The 18,303-nt window shown below is 38.6% G+C and overlaps 1 protein-coding gene across 40 annotated transcripts in view; it reads left to right on the top strand.

The window, feature by feature from the left end:
• Positions 1-18,303, top strand: part of TENM2 (teneurin transmembrane protein 2) — a 1,469,731-nt gene that overhangs the window by 838,195 nt on the left and 613,233 nt on the right. Inside the window, exon 1 of one of the 40 annotated variants that reach the window (XM_080555531.1) lies at positions 11,652-11,725. The exons of the other annotated variants lie outside the window; for them this stretch is intronic. The gene's annotated coding sequence lies outside the window, so the exon portion shown is untranslated. Of the gene's footprint in view, positions 1-11,651; positions 11,726-18,303 lie in introns of those variants that run through there. 40 annotated transcript variants of the gene reach the window in all.

Below are 18,303 nucleotides of genomic sequence, written 5' to 3'. Positions count from 1 at the left end.
ACACACCATTTAGTGGTTGTGTCATTGATCTGAAGTACATAGAACTGTGATAAAATTTGCAAATGACAAAGATTACCAAAGTGATATATAAGGAGGACAGGGAGCCGCCATACAGAATTATCTATACTGATCTTGACTGTATTCTAAAATAATGTATTCTGATAAAGTCAGATACTAAGCGTTCTGACTAAGAAGTAAAGAAATAATAAGTGTAGCCAATAACAACTGGGAGAATTGAGTAACTTGGGGACTCAGGAAACGAAGAAGTCAGCACTGCTTTTCTGTCAATATGAGTAAGGACCCAAACAATCTTCACCTGTGCAGACAGAGAAATAGTGAGCAATGTATTGATCTGTGCTTTAGGACCAAAGGAAGAAATGAATTACCCATCTCTCTGTATCTTTGCGTCAAGACGAGGAGTTCTGCCATAGTTCAACGTGAATTATTGGGCTCCAACCAGAAGTACTCAGATGCAATGTAACAGCAGGTTGGTGATCAGGAGGTCAGGCAGTATGCACAAGGATCACCCCTTGAGCTTGAACTGCATTTCTAGAAAATACGAAGTCGACTCACAAAACTGTTGGACAAACTTGTTTGAAAAGGCTGTTGTACTTCTTGCAGGAAATCACTTGTCCCTTTAATTAAGGTTGAAGATGTATTTTTAGGTTTAACTAAAATGTGCTTCTTCCCACTTGCTAAATTTAGACAAATTAAATTGTCAATTTTTACTGGCACAGTATCATGCTAGTCTAGAATGCTAGGGATATTTTTTGCTTGTTTTCCTTTTAAGTTTGAGGCAAAATGTGTATACAAATTAAAGGCTTCCCAAAATGAGATTTTTTTAAATTTTATTTTTAAACTGCTTTTGTGACTTGTGATGATAAGACGTTTTGGCCTAAAAATGAAGTTTATTTTTGGCATAGGGAGGGAACTTCTTTCAAGACATGGAAAGTATATGGAATATTTACTTCAGAATGCTTTAAGAGCAGATTTAGTGTTGAAACCTGAACACCTGTTGTCAGGCTTATATTAATCGTCTGTGAACTTGTAAGTAGGGTGACACAGTGCTGTGTTGTGGTGTTCATGTTTTGTTAAAGCAAAAAAAAAATAGCTGGTTCATGTTCACGGGGACTGAAATTCTGTCCTTTCCTGTTGTGGCAGCACTGGAAACATGAAGGCCCCTTCCAGTCTTTTCTAACGTTTTTTGGTGGTGGAAGTGCTCTGCAGTCCCTTCTGTTGAGTGCTGCATCTTTATCTTGCACTTTCTGTGCACCCCTGAGCTGTCAGTCCCCAAATGGAGCATTCTCACCACTTGGGACCCAGCAGTACCCCTTGAAGGACCAAGTCCCAGCCGGGTCCACCTCAGCTGCACTCACTGTCTTGTAAACGTAGAACCACCTTCTGAAGGGCACAGACAGAGGATCTGTGTGTTCTCCCCTCTTTGACGGTTGTTTTTGCTGGTGTCCTTCAGGTTTATGATCCCTCACATTGCTCAGTAATCCCTAGTACTGGGGGGCATTTATGCACCCTAAGAAGAAGCTACCAACCTAAGTGTCCTTGCTTAGGGGCTACGGTTTCTCCTGTGGTCACTGAAATATTTCAATAATGATTCAGAGTTGGATGAAGGTTAAGGAAATATTCTCTAGAAATTTTGCAGGGACTTTAAGTGCCTTATGTCTTGTCCTATTTTTAAACTCCTGCTAGTTGTGTTACCATTATATGCACTGTGTAAAGTTTTCTATTAAAGTAGGGGTTATATTTTTAGATACAAAGATAAAATGCTCTCATCTCAGACTTGAATTTTTTTGTAGTCACTGAATAAAGCAAAATTAAAGGCTGTTGCATTCACCTTTTTGCATATTTGCTTTGTTGTTTTATTTTGAAGTGCAGCCTGGATTTTTGATTTCCAGCCCTGCCAAAATTTTAATTTCTTTTTAAAGTTCAATTGCAGTGTTCTTTCAATTCACCTTCCAAAAAAAGTTTAGTTTTATTTCAGTTCTTCAGAGAGTGTTTGTGTGTGGGGGTTTGTGGAGGGAGGGAGGGAGCAGCAGGGTGGGGAGAGATGTGCTCTATTTTTTTTGAGTGTTAATTTTAGCCTTCGGTATAAGCAAATCTCCTGTAAATGTGATGAGTTGCACCACTGTGCAAAACAAAGCGGTGTCTGTGTATTGCAAGACTACTAGGAGAGCATGGGTGTCCTGCTGCCGAAAACCACAGGAGGAGGATTGCAGAGGTCGGTGCCTTTAAGTTATCTCCAGTAAGTAATAATACATGCATTGTTTTCTACAGAATGCTTGGGTGCACAAAAAAGTATTGGAAACCGTAAAAGTAAGATAACAAATAGACAATGAGATTGGCATTATGTTCAGAGGAATAGCAAAAAATAAATTCCCCCCAGGAAAACTGGAGTGGCACAGTGAGAGATTGTGTAACAGCCATGGAAAAGCCGAGCCAAGCAAGTATTTTCTGCTCTCACAGAATAAGGCTCTACAGAGCTTTTATCTGGATTCAGGCTCAGGCAGATGATTCTGCTGACTCACTTGGTAGTCATATCATGTGAGGCCTGCTAATATTAACCTAGACATGTAAAAATACTTGAGTTTTTTCTTTAAGGTGGGGAAACACGGGAGCACCAAGTTCAGAATCAAGGTGTAGATGAATGGCTTATGGGGTGGGAGAGGCCAGGGGAATGCTCTTGGCCCTTCTGTGTGAGTTGGGGCAAAAAGAGACAACGTCTTGGAAAAAGGAAAGTGAGAAGGATGTCATTGGGAAGAGAGTTTTCATGTTATTCCAGTAAACAGCACCGAGTAAATAGTGCTTGGAGTGCTTGTGCCTAACATAGCATTGTGGAGTTGTTTGGAGTCTAGTGTGAGAGCAGAGTGAGAAATTTTTGAAATTTACACCGAAGCCTAGAGTGTTTGAAAGACAAGTACACCTGAACGTATGAAAATAAAACACGCAGTGTGAGTAATAGGAAGAAACTTTGTTCTACATGTGGAGACCCCTGATGAAAGAAGCAAATGAGCTTGCACATAAGAGCTGTACAGCTGCAGCACGTGTGCCGAGCTGCAGTCCTAACCACTGAACTGTCTCTTATTTCAGAGTTTACATAATGCTTGAAAGGCTTAGCACAATATTTCACTCATGACCACTTGAAAATCAGAAATAAAGCAGAAACAAACAAAACAGTGATTCACACCCAATGCTGTTGTATTTACTGTTGCAGAAATATGTGGTTGAATGCAGAGCGGAACATAGCTCCGCGCTGGCACACAGCTGCCTTCGTGTTCCTCTGCTCCCACATCAAGGGGGTGGGGAAATTAACTTGAATCTTGGAATTAGTACCATTGAATTCAAGTTATAATGATTTTGAAAAGAATTAATAAATCATACGTTTTTCCACTGATTAAAGCCAAATAATGAATTAGTATCAGTGGGAAACAATATGTAGATGTTATTGATATAGTACCTTTTTTTTTTTTATTATTAACTAAAGACTTCTTAGCAGAAAAATAGGATTTCTGTGAAATACCATACCTCACACGAGGAGGGCTGATGCTTTGTAGCAGGCTGAGCTCTTGGCCAGATATGCTTATAACTGAACAGGTTTGGTCTCAGATGAATCTTGTCAAAACTGGAAAACACCATTTTAATGCAAATCATTGCAAGAATTAAGGGAAAAAAGCGTAATTATTATCCTCAGTTTTGAAATAATTTTATGAAGACTATAGAAGACCCAGTCTCTGTGTGATTCCCTTCCAAACGAAGGGGTAACCGTGACCTGCCATCTCACCCCCTGCTGCGCTTGTGTCCCCCCCTCAAGCCTTCGCAATGGCGTGAAGCCCTTGTGCTGACCGCGGGCGTTGGGCAGTTCCACCGATGCCAACAGTGTAGGGTCCCCTCATTCTCTGCACCCACCACAGCCTGTTCACCTGTCTGCAGGAGGGCTGCCGCTGCTCTGCTGGGATTCAGGGTGCACTGGACTGACAGTGATGGCGCGAGACCCACTATTGGAGGTAAGGGTTTTAAGGGCAGTGAGTTGCCAGCAAAAGCAAGTAACGTTTGCAGTATTCAGAGACATACAATGTTATCTAACATTGCAACCTCCAGCCAAGCAGAAATGATAGAATCATATAAAAATAGGACTGGAGATGATTTTCAGAGGGACTCTGGTTCACTTCTTGCCTCAGGACAGGATACGTTCTCCTTAACATCATTCGTATCAAGTATTTGGCTATCCTATTTTTAATGGCCTCAAATAATCTATGAAGTCTCTATCCCACCTATCCAAGTGTTTTTCTGTTTTTATCATTTAAAATTATTTCCTAATCTCAACCTCAACTTTTGTGCAGTTGGATTTCTTACTGTTGCTATTTAACAACCACCTGAATATGAATAGAACTCGTCCTTTCTGTCTTACTTGTGTGGTACATGCAGTTGAAGATGGGTTATCTTGTCCCATCCCTTTCCACTACCATTTCAAGTCCTCTTGAGGTGAAATAATCTTGATTTTTCTTCATCTGGTTTTCTGTAAGTCATGCTTGTTCTGATTATCCTTGTGGACCTTGTATCCTTCTGGCCTTTGTCTGGCTTCCCACATTCTTGAAGTGCAATGCCACAAACTAGGTGCAGAACTGCAACTGAGTGGAGTTGAAAGCCTTATTTCATTCTGTTTTCTTGTTTATACAGCCCTATATAAATAAAAACATAATATATGAGAGAGCAAGGAACAGCATGGTATCATTGATTCACATGCAGCTTGTGATCTACCACAGCCAACAGCATTTTTACTGCAGAATAGCTTGTTCCTCATCTGTCTGTGTGCAGTTGGGTATTTTTGCATGAATGAAGATGCTTGCACTTGTTCTCACTGTACTGATTGTTTTATTTTTTTTTCCATAAACATTTGGCCCATATCTCAAACAAAATTTTAATTTGAATCCTGCCTGGTAACAACCTGCTTTCACATCTTTATGTTGTATCAAAATTTGAATACTCTAAATACTCTAAATTTTAGACTGTAGAATCATAGTGTAATTTAGTTTGGGAAGGGACCTTGGGAGGTAATTTGGTCCAAACCCCTGCTTCAGCTTCTTAATTAAGGTGTTTCATTGTACCAGATCCTGCACATGTCCCTGTGGAACTCAACACAATACATACGTGTATTTTGACTGTGAGACCCTTATTGTATTCTGGAATGGAGTATTCTGGAAATAGCTTTCTCCCTTTAGGCTTGCATTTGTAAGTAGACAGAGCTTCACTAGGTTGGTCAGCTTGTCACTTCTATTGCCAGATAGCAGGTCAAATTGTGAGATCCTGCTACTTGAATTCAGAAGTAAACAGAAGGTTAAAGTAACCTGTGCAAGAAGTAAGTATTTTATAAATGTAGGTTATTAATTTGACTTTGCCTTAGAGCAGAACCTCGTTGGTAGTTACACGTTCTTAGGGCATGCTCTTACTTTTTGAGGCATAAAGCAATTTCAGCTGCATCTACCACTAAGCTGGGAGAAGCCAGTTCTTTTCAGGGAAAACAAACAAAAAAACCACACACACCCCAAAACAAACAAACAAAAAAACTATTGGTAACAGTTATTGCTATACATCCCTACTGTGTGGTGGAATACATCTGGGGAAAGATGCACATCCTTTTTTTGACCAAATGCCTATTAGTTGAGAGTTGCCTGATTTCCTCTGGGTTTGGCCTTTGGCAGGTTGATCCATGCTCTTCAGGATGTGTGTGAAAGAAGGCAGGGAGAAGCAGAGCTGTGATTACATGTGCTTCAGCTTGAGCTGCGAGTATGCAGCTTTCTTACTGCAGGAATAATTATCCAAAATAGTTAATAATTCGAGAAGATACTTGGCTGGGTGTGCTGTGACTGAGTCAGAGCCTAATCCAGGATTTGGTTCTGAGGCTGTAGGAGAGTGAGAGATGGATTTTGAAGGTGGCATTGGGCTAGATAACCAAACTCTTTTCCAATCAGGATTCAGGTTTGTTTAACATAGACCAAGTGTTTTAGAGCTGTTTAATGGATTATGCCAATGTTCATTGCTGTATTCTTTGCACAAAATGTGCTGTGTGCTAAGCATGCAAAAGGCGCTTAATGACAAGATCTAATTTTTTTTAATTTAATTTTTTAATATAATGTGATTCATCTTTAGTATTCTCTAGTTTAATTAAAGGTTGAAAATCTGCAACAGAATACCAAATTGTAACATCATTGTACAATTCCATAATTTTGTGGCAGCTTAAAAAGCATCTTCAGGTATTTCTTTTAAGTGGGGGATTTGGATGAGTCTGGTGACCCTGTACTTTCCCATGGTTAGATCTGCAGTGCTCCTGGTTTTCTCAGGCCAAATTCCCTGGTAACAGGGCTGTCTTAGTGTCCTATGTATGAGCCCGATGAACTTGTTGGAAAACCTTTAAAGTACCTTGGAAAGTTTTGGGTTGGGTCCAAAAAGCACAGCCGTTAATCAGGTAAGTTGCTGTGTGTTCAGAACAAATGGATGTTTTCCTTTTCTGGAAACTTGGTAAATTCTAGTTCTGGCAAGGTGATAAATGCTGCCTCTGAATAAGTATGACGTTACCAGGTGATTTCACTGTGAAACAGGGACTTCAGGACCTTTATCAGTAATGCCTATGGGTGTAGCAGAGCTCATTAGTGAAGGGTTGTGGGGTTGGGGATCAATGCGCAGAAAAAAGAGGTGAAGTGCTGTAGTGCTAATAATTGTCTTTTCAGCCTGTTTCTTTCCTTGAAAGACTGTTCTGAGAAACTTAGTTTTGTCGTGCATGCAGTGCTGTGTTCTAGCGTGGTCTTTTCAGGAGATTTTTTTCTGAAAAATTCAGTATTTCAATATTAGCAAGAGGAGGTCATCAGTCTGTGTAAATGAGAAGTTTTGTAATGGATGAGTGTAAAAGAGCAGGACATATTTATTTATTTTATTAATGTTAGAGATAGCAGTGTTTATCATTCAGCCAACCAGAGAGCCCTTCTGCAGACATCGTAGCAAAAAAGCCCTAATAATATTTTTAAAGCAGATTAGAAATAATCTTTCTGCATGACCTTCCTGAGGTGACCTCCTGGTATGTTGCCTTTTTTTTTTTTTTTTTTTTGGTGGGGGGGGAGGTGGAAGGAGGCAGCACTGCATCATCAGAGCAGTGTTTTGCTGTTTAATATGGTTTACGTGGGCTGGCATTGTGTCTTTATCTATACTTCATCACCAGAGAGAAGACAGTAGGTATGCTGTACAAAGTCTGCCTGCTTTGTGTAAAACACGTTTGGAGAGCAATGTCATTTGGATAATGATATGCTCAATGACACTGCAGCAGGCAGAAAGCAAAAGAGAAAAATACAACACAGAGAGTCCTAAAAACTTCTTTTACTTTAATTTAATAAGAACTCAATGTGTAATTATTTTGTATGATTCCCTTGTTTACCAAGTAATTATAGCTTTTAAATCTGTTTGGGTTAGCATTTAGTTTCTCTCCATCCAAGGGGATCATAATATTGATGGAATATGTATTAGCCTGTTCTTGTGAGGAAAAGTAATTAAAAATATATCTTTATTATTCTCGGTATGATAGTAACCTATAATAAATTTTGAAATGAGCTGTTCTAACAAAATATCCAAGTAATGTGCTTCTCTTCCTTTGCATATAGAAAACAAAGTCAAACCTGCTTAATTTTACAAGGTTTTAATTAAATTAAGGGCTTCTAAAATTACATAAATTATGAAAGTGAAGCATGAGCAGTTTAGTTGGTATTGGAGGAAAAAAAAATGACTTGACACCAAAATTTTAAACAGTAACATTAAAGTGGCCTTCAACAATAACTTGAGGATTAGAACTGTGGATATCAAGAATTAAAGGGTTTTAAAGGAATAATCTTTCTGTTTTGGTTATTACAAGCTAGTACTGATATATTTGACCTAAAGGAAAAGCTTTTGCCTTTAGCTGTGTACCATCTAATAGCTTTTATTGTTGTTCCCATTATAAAGCGAATGTCTGTAAATGAGTGCTTGAATGTTTGCTTTTTTCTTATTTGGCCGTAATAACATTGGGAGATAAATACAGAAAAGTAATTATTATTCCAACTTAATAGAACAAGCCTGTTTTTAATGTACACACTTTATAGAATTCAGAAGATGAAGATTTATATCCTGAAATGCTGATTGCTGTAAACTGTCTTTTGAGGCTTCAAGCACCATATATGTAGAGAAACCAGGAAGCTACCTAACTGTGTTCTAACTTACATTGTAAGTAGTTGAAAGGACAAGGTAGATTCATAGGTAGTCTTATCTTTCTAAGCTCCTACAACATATGGAAACTTTAAATTTTTAATATTGTTTATATTACACTTGCTTAAGTGAAGTGTTTTATAATGGCACATGTGCAGACTGTACATGTACACATACAGGCATGCAGTAGGAGAAAATTTGAAATAAAAATTTTGATTTTTTTTATAGACTAGAAAAATACATGAGGTCAGTTTCTGGCCATTAAATCTGAGCAACAGTTCAAGACCAGTTACAATTCTGAATATTACGGGGGAGGAAAGTATATGTTGTATTACAGAAGTCATGATAAATTGCCAATTTCTTTTTTTTTTTTTTTTACAAATTCTATGATACTTCTAAGTTTAAAGTTTTTTTTATTAAAAAAATTCATTAATATAGTTACTACCTTTATGAATGTGTTTTTATAAAATAGACACAAATGTTTAAGGAAAGTATTTTGTTGTATGAAAAACGTACTGAATTAAGTGTATTCCAGAAGCACTTTTTTCAATTTTAATATTTTTTGAAAAACTATAGAATATTGGAAAATCACTTTAGTATCTCGTATTTCAAATATTTTTAATTTGTAAAGCTCTGGAAATAGGAAAAAAAAATTACTAAGTGCCATTATACAAGTCTTCCTCTATTTTCCTTGCTCTTCTCCCAAATGTATGTTTAAATGTCATTGTTGATACCTACTTTCTATACTTGGCTTTCCAAAAAAAAATTGTCAAATATTTTCTGTGTTTTGCTCATTAGTCAGGAGGCATACATGGAAATGTAAGGTTTGTTTAAATGTTATCTAAAATAAGGACAGTTTTAGTGTAAACCTGATCCAATGTCATGTTTATTCATTTATTTCTAGATGAAGAAAAAACAGCTTGATTTTTCTTGAGGCCAGTTTGGACTGGTTGTTCTCAAAAAATGAATTAACCTTGTTTGCTCATTGAAAACAATCCTATGCTTCAAGTCTTCTGTTAGGTTACGTGTTGTTATGCTCATGTGTTTAGAAACGTCCAGCAGGTCCCAGCCACAACCAGCCAGTGCTGGGCTCCGCTCTGCCAGCAGCCGGACTAGAGACTTTGAGTGGGTGCATAATTGAGCTTTTGTGTTGATTTTTTTTATTATTGTTATTTTGTAAAAGGCATTTTTGTTTTGTTTTTGCTTTCCATCAAGAAGGGTTGGTGGTGATGGAACAAAAATAACGTGAATGTCATAAGAAGTAATGCAGTTAATTGGTTTTTCCAGTGAGGCAGTAGTTAAAAGGCATTCCTCACTTGTTCTTTTTTTTTTTTTCTTGGGGGGAGGCAGGAGAGACACAGGCGCTTAATTGATACCTTTTCTGATTGTGCAGTATCCAGAGAAGAGGAGTGCTCATGAACTATTCTGCTTGCTCTGTGGCTTCCCTACCCCATAATGATATTCTGGCAGTGAAGGGGTTGAAATATCAACCTTGTATCTGAAGACAAATTTACATTTCACTCCAAACACCGTAATTTAATGAAGGTTTTATACTGTTGTGGGTACTTAATTATGCTAGAGACAGAGCTAAATTTAATATTGTTCCACATGCAGGGAAGATTTACTAGTAGCTTATTTTCAGAAGTCCTCTAAAAGGCTATTGCTTATGCAGTCTACTCTTGCTATTTTTAAAAACAGATTGGAATAACCCATTACCTTTCATAAATAAAATTTCATTTTTATTGCTCAGTGAAGATAATGTATGTGTTTTAGTTTACCGGTTTTTGAGAAGCAGGTGTCTGGATTAGTTGGCTTTGCAGCAATGATCAATGAAACATTTATTGCCCTTAATAGTTAAACCTTGACGATCTACATGTGAATAAATGTAATCATTCAGGACATGTAATGCTCTACATGCTGATATTGGATATAAAACAAGACCACAATTTAAAAATTATTATAGACTGCACCTGTTGTATCTCCTGTAACAGTGCTACTCTTGCACAGAAATTTGCATTTTCCATTTTAACCTACCATGTTCTTGGTAGTAAATTAGACTATACCACTTTGAGACATTGCTTTCTCAGTTTTGAGGCACTGCACCATCTACGTGTGTACAGCATTATGAGTCGGTGGGGTGGGAGATGGGGTGCCTGTTATTGTTAGGGGACTGAGGATCACTGTGCTGGGAGTATTCCAAGAGACTGAGACACCATTTCAGTTTTCCATTCAGGAAATTTCTTAAAACAACCATGTGTTTACAGCTATTGGGCAATCTATCTGGTGGCAATGAGAAGCAGTCAGTGACTACAAATATTGGTCAAGCAATGCTGTGTTGGCTGTGGTGATTGCTGAAGTCGAAATGTCCATGCTCAGGAACTTGTTGATGAGGAGCTGGAATCAAAGGGTTTGTCACTGCACTACCACAGCTTTCACTGCTTGGCATATGTTTCTTCTGGGGCTCAGGACCAGTCTGTCTCTTTCCATGGGTCAGAATCAGTCTGTTCTGGCTTCCTGTGCTGAATTCAGCCCCCAAATACTGGTCGGATCCACCTGCTGCAGATGAGTATTGCCCGCTCGCAGATGAGTATTGCCTGCTCGCAGATGGAGTCTCAGTCACTGGAGTCCTTCAACTAGTTGCAGACTGGGTGCTGTTGTCAGTGGTTTCGTTTTCATCCTCCTGTGTCAAGGTTATTTTACTTCCTGCACTAAATGAGGCACTCTCGAGGTACATCTGGGGCCAAGGCAAATAAGTGAGTTAGAATGTGCTATGAAGACACACATTAAATATATACATGGCAGTGCTATGAAAATATAAACCGGAGTTCTGCAGATGTATTCATTAGTGGCATTTATTGTTGATGTCATGGATAATGTAACTGAGAACTCAGTGAAACAAAACATTGATGTGGTTAATATCAGAAGTTAATAATTTTATCTTAAATTAAAAATAACTTTCTGTCTAGTCCATCTAGGTACTATATGGGCTTGTTTGTTGTTTTCTTCTGTGCCCCTTGACCATTGCTGCTCTGCTTGCCAGACAGGGAGATGTCTTGATGATTTGTTTTCCTCTGTTCAACTGGAGTTGAAAGAACCAAGTATTTCTGCAGTTCAGACTTTTTCTTTCTAATAGAACCTTTCAAAACAAATCTGCTGCCCTTCTGGGGGGAATTTTTTTGATTAAAAGCGATCATCTTGTTTAAATGTGTGACAGGTTCATGCCTGATAGCTTTTTTAGTAGTAATTTCTTATCACTGAGGACCTAAATATGAAAGTTCCTGAGTCTTGGATGTCCTGTTTCTTGTCACCGGGTAAGAGAATTAGACTGAGTGACTTCAGCTGGGGAAACATCTGCTGTAGTTGTGAGCTGATTGCTAGCTTTTGGCTGTGCTCAGCTTTAAATCATTCTGTACTTAGAAGAATCTGGTCTGGTTATTTTCTAATTGAAATCCTGACACAGGCACCAAGTCATAAAGCAGTTGTTTAAAAGGTGAGAAAACTTTCTAGCGATTTCATACATATTTCATTCTTATTTAAGCAGTTTATAGTTGGGGGATTTCTTGGTAGCTGGTGTCTTTCAGCACAGCACAATTTGGAGGGGTGTTCCTTCGGCTGCAGTGAGAATCCCCATTTGGTACACCAGGGGAGGTGCAATCTTACTTGGGCTGCATGCCCCCTGCTTCAAAATATATTTAATTTTGATCCTCTACCAAGCGGGGGAGCGAACAAGTTCTCTACTAAATGTTTGTCTGTTGCTCCAAAACAAAAGTATATGCTATGTGTTGCAATTAAAAGAAGCCCTGTAGCAAAATGTGTTAGTCACAGGCAGAGGCCAAGCGTATCATTATCCTGTAGGAACAGCAGTCAGGATAATGAACGGCTAAGGACAGTGGACAATGGAAAGTGAAGCATGTCATGTCGGCACGCTGTCAATGGAGTCTGAGCATGCTTTGCATTAGCAAGTGCTGTGAAATTGCAGGGATGTGCCTGATCTGTGGAGAAAGGGTAGAAGGTTGCCTAATGGCATGTAGTAATTTTAAGACAGATTTAATGCTTTTGCCGTAATAACCAAAAGACTTAAGAAAACAGCTTCGGTGTTTAATTCGTTCCTTGCTTTGAGACAAACTGAAGTTGTTTCCAGGCTTCCAGAGCATTTTACTTTGAAACAAAAGAAATTAAAATACAGAGGGGACTTAGTCTGGTATACTTTTCTTTCCTGTAAAGTATATCCCTTATGTAAACAGCTTAGGTGAGAAGCGTGTTATATTGGAGTTGGGACTTCAAAAATTACACTGGAGAAGTGGCAAATCTCAAAAACAATATTATGTGCATGATCTTCCTTGTAAGTACTGAGCTCAGGATTCTGACTGTCGCAGCTGTTAAGCATCCTTCTGAAATTAGAACTGCAGAGCCAGCGTACCACTAGCGGGTGAAGAAAAGATAGCAGCACTTAGAGGAAATGTTGCACATAACAAAGCTGGTGAATTGGGAAGAAAGAGAAAGGTGGTCAGCAGGTTGAAGGGGAGAGTAGCAAAGTGCTTATTTTGCAAGCCAAGAGGACATGTTATTTACTAAACATGCATGTTATCTACAAATCTGGGAAAACAGGGAAAAATAGAAATGAGTATGTATTTTAACAGGTCACTAAAAAGGCAACTGGAGGTGCTGAGACAATACCTATTTTAAAACTGTGATTTTTATATTAATGTTGTTGTTCAGATTGCTGGCGCATGTAGCATGTTTATCTGCTTGCCACTTATCTAAAGTAGTGTAGTCTTGCAAACAATAACAGCATATTGCTCTCAAGTTTCTAGCTGTTGTAAAAATGTGCTTAAGCATTACTACAGTTGAAAACAGAAAACAAAATAACTGTGAGATGTATTTTCTGTTCTGTTTAGTGGAAGCAGAAAGGAAAATAACTTCACCTATACTTCCTTGAATGTATCCTACTTGAATATAGAACAATATGGTACACAATAGGTTCTTAGGAAAGTGGCATTTGAGAGTGCCACCTATTGCTAGAAAAGTAGAAATGAAATGAGTATTTTTACACATCTAAATGAAGCAGAAAAATGAATGGTACCTGTTCATCTTTAAATCCTTTCAAGGTCATTTTTGCTTTGTAAAGTTGACGTTGTTTTATGGCTATTTTATGCCTGACTTCATTGTCCTTGCTAAGTTCAGGGCTACATTAGAAAAATACTGGATTTATCATGCAGTAACACCAGAGATGTTACAGTAGGCTTCTGTTCATGAAGACTTGTGACTGGTGGCACATGACTGAATGCCAGTGGCTATGTTTTGGCTAAACTTATTAAGTCTGAGTAAATTTAAAGTAGTGAAGGCCAAGATGTAATGATCTGGATGTATCTTAATACTTAGTATCCTTCAGCAATTCTTCAGTTGGCAAGCATCGTTTCTCCAGTTGCCCTTTGAAGAATGATACTTGTTCTATTATAGAAGTCTAATGCTATTGGTAAGAAAAATAAAATATTTACAGGGGCAGCCTGTGATCAGCTTCAAGTTTTAATTGTGGTTCTTAGCATTACCAAGTTTGCAAGGTGGGGATCAGGCTCTTCTCCCAAGCACCAAGTGATAAGATGAGGGGAAGTGACCTCAAGCTGCACCAGTGGAGGTTTAGGTTGGACATGAGGTGAAATTTCTTTACTGAAAGAGTTGTTAGGCATTGGAGTAGGCTGCCCAGGGAAGTGGTTGAGTCACCATCCCTGCACGTCTTCAAGAAACAAGTAGATGTAGAACTTAGTAGCATGGTTTACAGGTGGACTTTAGTATTAGGTTGAAGGTTGGACCAGATGATCTTAGAGGTCTTTTCCAACCTGAATGATTTTATGATTCTGTGATTACTGATCCTTCTTAGTACCTCAGTCCTGTTGTTCATCTGTACTAGAGAAGCACGCCACCTTGAAAAAAGGCACATTTTTGACTTGTAACCTTTAATGGATTAAATTTCTTCTTCTGTATGTTTTCTTCACGAAGGGTTTAGATGACAAATTAAGAGTGGGAAAAGATGGAGCAGATTTGAAGTAACCTGCTCTTTCGCAGGCCCAGGTGGGTATCTCTCAGGAGTTGGTTGCTGCTTCAGATAACAAATATTCTTGGGCTGGAACTGTCCTCCTTCCCAAAGGCAGCCAGATCTTCTGTTACTGCTGCTGAGCTGCAGAAACGGATTGCTGCAAAGCCGAAGGGAATCAAGGGAAGCAGCTCTGCAGTCCACAGGCATCTGTGGATTCAGAGAAGATTCAGAAGGAGAAATAAAGGATGACCTAAACATCTCCTGATCATAGACATGATGTGGAGAAATCTGACTTGATAGTCCTAGTTAAGTTCAAGGCTGAAATCTAATTTAGCCAACTGGAAAGTCCTTCTTGATTTGTTTAATTCTTTCCTTTCAAGTGATGTCTAATTTCCCTTCCCAGTAGCATCTTTGACTCAAATTCAGAGGTCACGGGTATTCTTTATGTTTTTCTCCACTAATCCAAGATATACTTTCTTCTCCAAAATCTGTCTTAACTCTTTTTTCTGTGCATTTCTGTTTTTCTCCTTTTTTTTTCATTCTCAGTGCTGCAAGAACCAGAAGCAGCCTAAAGCCTTTAGCAGCTACATTTTGAAATATGGAGAAGGGGAAGGATGTAGCTGCTTAATGATTTACTTTACTTCACCAAATTGATTTTGTATGATCTCTCTCCTTGAATCTCACTACTGAACCTCTTCTGCAGTTTCTGTGTATGTTCCTATAAATTCATCTTCTCTGTGTTTGTTGCTACCTGCTCTCTTGGCGTTCTTCAGCACTGGTCCACCTATTTCAGTGTTTTCTTGCTCATTCATCTGCCTGTCACCTTTGCACAGTGTGTTTAGAGCAGCTGAGCAATGCCAACAAATTTTCAACCCCTGGTGCAAAGTTTAAATCTCCCTTAGAATTTCCCCTCGTGCAGATCCTGTTGCTGTAAACTGCTCCTATTTATCACATTCTTTTCTCTAATGTGCATCTACAAGTCTGCATATAGTTAGATTAGGAGCTCCACGTGGCAGGGTTCGGGTGGCGTAAAATATCTTGTGAGAAATGTTGGAAAAATGAGAAATTAAAGATGAGAGGTGCATTAGCAGTGCTAATGGACAGCCTCCTTTTTAGTGGAAACTTTAATGTATTCCAGAAAAGGACACAAGATCTAGCAAAAGGAAAATAATTTCCAGTGGTTAAATTATGTGTCTCTGTAGTACTCTGTATGCCCTCTTCTAATGAAGTTTCATGTTAAAAAGAACAAAACAAAAAAAAATTACAAAATGTATGAGAAAAGCCATCTGGAATCATGTCCTTATGGGTGAGCAGTGGGGCCAGCAGGTGGCACTTGAGCTTGAAAATGCAAATGGTGCTGAAAGCTGTAGGCTAAGCCCCCCTTAAAATGGATATCTTTGTTTAAAAATGGAGTAATTAAAAAAAAAAAAAATTAATGAAAATTGTTTTGTCAAGTGGCATTTGCATTGGTATTTCGTTGGCATTCTCTTCTACGAACTGCGTACCTGTGGCTAAACACCGCTGTATCATGGAAAAATATGGGAATTATAGGAGGACAAACTGCTCTCAATTTAGTTTTAGGTGTGACTTTACTGAAAGAAATTGTGCCTTCGTATTGTGACTTTGCATTGTCTAAAAGTGAACGTAATTGCTTATATTAAAGCCCTCCTTTAGAAACTTTTTCCCCAAAGTGAGTGCTTCTGATTTCTTTTTCGTTACGATTTGATTTATTCATCTAATTAAAAAGTAGCTGAAATTGGAGAACACTGTAACCTGTTAATTGTTCTTTTTGGTGAATGGTGGTGTAAATGACTTAACACCAAATAGTATTCTGTTTCCCCTTTCAATCCAGTGCTGATACTATCTTATAATCATACGTTAGTATTGTATTACATCTGCCATTAATGCATTTAACAGCAGATGGCCAATTTTATGAAGATAGGGAGGGCTGCGTGCTCTTCCTTTTGCCCTGGTGTAAATCAGAAGTCACTGCCTTGAAATGAATAGATGGGTTCTTGCGTAAGAACTTACTGGTGTAAATTAGGAAAGTCAAGCCTGATATGTGGTGATGTACCAAATTATATTACAGGATATTTAAATTCTGTCTCCCACTGTGAACAGCAGGATACCATTTTTATCCTTCCTGTTGCATGCAGAATCACTTTTGCATTTATAAATTGAGCCTGAACGGAGTGCTCTCAGTATTGGCTGTTCCTCTTTTACTCTACACACAGAATATATTAAGACACCTGTTCATTCTTGTAAGGCAAACAACAAACCAACCAAAATACTTTCCTGTAAACAAATTGTTCTGTGATTAGTGGAACTAATGAAGCTTCACTGCCTACAGATTTCTGTCCTTCATCCCTGATCCCCTCAGCATCCCTCCCACCAGAAGGATTACCTGCTTCTCTCTGCTAATATTCCCTGTGATCTTTCCCTTGTCCTTTTTCCCCTATAATAACTCCAGCTCCTGTCTTTCTCTATCCTTTAAACCTTCCTGCAATACCTTTGGTTCTTCCTGCCCCTTATAACCACCAGCAACACGTGCCTGGCTCTGGGTGACACAGGCTGGCTGTCAGCTAATAGCTAGAAGCCTCATGTTTCTTTTAGCAGAGGTGATGCGAAGTTGAGTGTCTTATTTTACTATCAGACTGATTTTTCTCAGGGCTCTGGGGGTTTTAGTATCTTCAAGATTACTGCCCTCTGTTAAATTGTTAGAAATGGATCAACAGAATAAAAGTGTGTCTTTATTCCTTCCTCCTTGTTCCAGGGGTGGGTCTTTGTCAGACCAATTTCAGTTTGTTTTTGCTAAACTGTTGCTCTTGTTTCTCCTTTCTTGCTCTCTCGTTTCGCAAATCAAGTGCAATGGTACCACCCTTCTAGTGATATCATCTGGATTGAAAACAAGCAAAGATCAAGAAAGGAGTGCTTAGTCCCTTCTTTTTAAAATTTACATGTGTTACACATGTGTAACTTCCATTAATAAACTTCTAGATCTTGCATTTGAGGACAGTATGAAATGCCAAAGAGAAAGATGAATTTTGAAAATCTTTAACTTTGAAAAAAAAAAAATACGACTAGAGAATATAAATGATACTCAGTTTTAAATAACAGTAGAATGACTGAGATTGGAAAGGACTTCTGGAGTCCTACCAGTTGGAGTCCAGTCCTACTTTTGGAGTCCCTGTGGACTTTTAGTCCAGCCATCTGCTCTCAAGCAGGGTCCACCAGAACAGTTGTTCAGGACCATGTCCAGTCAGATTTTGAATGTTCCCACAGATGGAGACACAAAAAACTCTCTGGTCAACCTGTTCCAGTGTTTGACCACCTGCACTGTTTGTGTGTGTGTGTGTGTTTTTTTTTTTTTTTAACCAGAACTTAGTGTGTTTCAGTTCATGCCCAAGAGCCTGGCTCCATTTACATGACATCCTCCCCTTGTGTCTTTGTGCACGTGGTTGAGATCCCCCTGAGCCCTTTCTTCTCCAGGCTGGACAACCTTTCCTCATCTGTGCATGTGAAGCACAAATGTGTCCTGACTGTAATTTGACTACCTTAGTATTAAGGAGCACATGTCAGAGAATAAAGATTATTACTTGAGAAACCAAGTTCTAAGTAACAGGCTATGTGCGAACATCTGTATTTCTGATAAGAGCAAAAAAAAGGAGTAAAAAAATTGAGAGCTGAGCATCACTACTCGAGAATAAAAGTTTGATGGCAGTCTGTCCCTAACTTGGTTTCTTTTTTGTTTGGCTGTTTTTACAAGTTCTCTGGTAAACTAGAAAATACGTAGAACACATAAAATCCAGAGGTATTCAGACCATTTTTTAGCCATATCTAAATGACCTGCTGGTATCTTTGTTCATTGGATTATGTGTGTTTGGACATTTAGTTTATAAAGCTTTGTGCTTTGTGTATCGTGTCTTTTGATGTCAGCAGTATTCCTTTTGGATAACTGAATGCCTGGCTGCAGTTCACGGTATTCCTCCTCAAACAAAGTAGTTTTCAAAAGGTCACTTGAAATTCTGTATCTT

Source organism: Anser brachyrhynchus (genome assembly GCF_964034855.1).
Source record: "Anser brachyrhynchus genome assembly, chromosome: 14".
In the NCBI taxonomy this organism is placed as follows: Eukaryota; Metazoa; Chordata; class Aves; order Anseriformes; family Anatidae; genus Anser; species Anser brachyrhynchus.
The sequence above is the reverse complement of the archived record's forward strand: the minus strand, read 5'-3'. Positions and strand labels throughout refer to the sequence as shown.